The sequence below is a fragment of the Rhinoraja longicauda genome, chromosome 15 (genome assembly GCF_053455715.1).
Source record: "Rhinoraja longicauda isolate Sanriku21f chromosome 15, sRhiLon1.1, whole genome shotgun sequence".
NCBI lineage: Eukaryota > Metazoa > Chordata > Chondrichthyes > Rajiformes > Arhynchobatidae > Rhinoraja > Rhinoraja longicauda.
This window is the reverse complement of record NC_135967.1, coordinates 46,874,249-46,875,822: the sequence shown is the minus strand read 5'-3', so window position 1 is coordinate 46,875,822 and position 1,574 is coordinate 46,874,249.

Here is a 1,574-nt window from a genome sequence, read left to right as displayed (position 1 = left end):
ATAGTCACTATGCTACCTATTACGCTATTTCTATCTTCTATAGTTCTACTATATTCCTTTAATATTTATTCCGAGGCATCGGCAAGCCTGTGATTCCTGCGATTCTTTCAGGATTTATTCTTCGCTTTCCCCTTACAAGCATAACAACTTTCCTCCAGATTAGGGGAAGCTTTTTGAATTAACAAACACATATAATGCCTGCCGTACCCAATCCTCATCGGAGCCCAGTCGTGGCCACCAGACTGAACTCCCTTTTATTGGTTCCTTTGGCCAATCAAAATAACAGAACTTAATCATTTTTGTCTTCTCCAATCCCTGGGTTTTTCCCTGCCCCCAATGGCTCAGCATTCGCCCCAACGGACTATCAGGCAGAATGCGGGGGTTGGGCTTACCGTCCTTCCCCTCCCTTTTGGGCTTTGCGTTTTCACTGCCCATCCTCCCGATCGGAATTCCCCTCCGATCTTAGCTGTAATCGCCCGAGTAGTACTTAATAGTCAGTTTTCTTACCCGGGTCCTGTGCACAAGAATCACTCGATTTGGCTCCTCGCGATTTCCTGCTACTCCCACTTGTTTCTCGAGTCTCTGGTCCAGGTATCACTCGCTCAAACCGCTGACGGCAAGCAAGGAGTCTGAGACCGCTGAACTCAGCGGGGTGCACCGTCCCTTCTTCCGTATACTCCCGTCAGCCGGCCGGAGTGGCGATCCCGGACGAGCCCCCAAGCTGTGAGATGCAAATGTGAGTGCTCACAATCACGATGCTCGAGACAATCTAGAGAAACAAGTATAGTTTATTTGCAAGTCTGCAGAGTTGGGTGCCTCCCCTTTCGAGACACACCGAGGTCGGGAAAATCCCTTCTTTTTATTCACTTCAATTTACAATTGTCACACCTTTAATTCCTCCCCTTCGGGCTCCTTCCAATCGGAGCACTGAGGTGCGCAATCTACCGTCATCGCCCCTGTTGCCTCCCACATCATACATCGCATGCGCATTTAAATGAGACATCTTGTCATGCTGGGCGTTTTTGTAATATTCATTTATCTCATTAGGCAAGCGCAGTACAGAGTAGTTCATGCCCTTCCTCTCCCCTAGTTCTCTGATTATTTTGCCCTTCCTCCTAGTTCTCTGATTATCTTCTAACACTTGTCCTTGGACTGTCACTATTTGTTCTTGCGGTTTTTTTTTTCTAGCTGAGCACGGTCAGGTCAGTTATTTCTCAGGGTCCCTTTTTTTCTAGCCGAGCACAGTCAGGTCAGCTATATCTCAGGGTCCTTAGTCTAAATCAATTATCCCTTTTTTACCCCTCCCTCACAATCTCTAAATCTAAATATATATATATATATATATATATATATAACAGACAAATAAATAGACAATACTAGTGCTGCACAACAGGTGTCATTATATGCTTAATAATCACTTTACAATATATTTTTCAGTTTTCTTTAAAAGCTACTAATCAAAGATTATACATGTTAAATCAAATTCTTTACCTTCAGTCTGAATAATCACACGTGATACTGGATTAGCACATCAGATTTATTCCACCATGGGGTTCTTCCCGAGAAGATCTCCA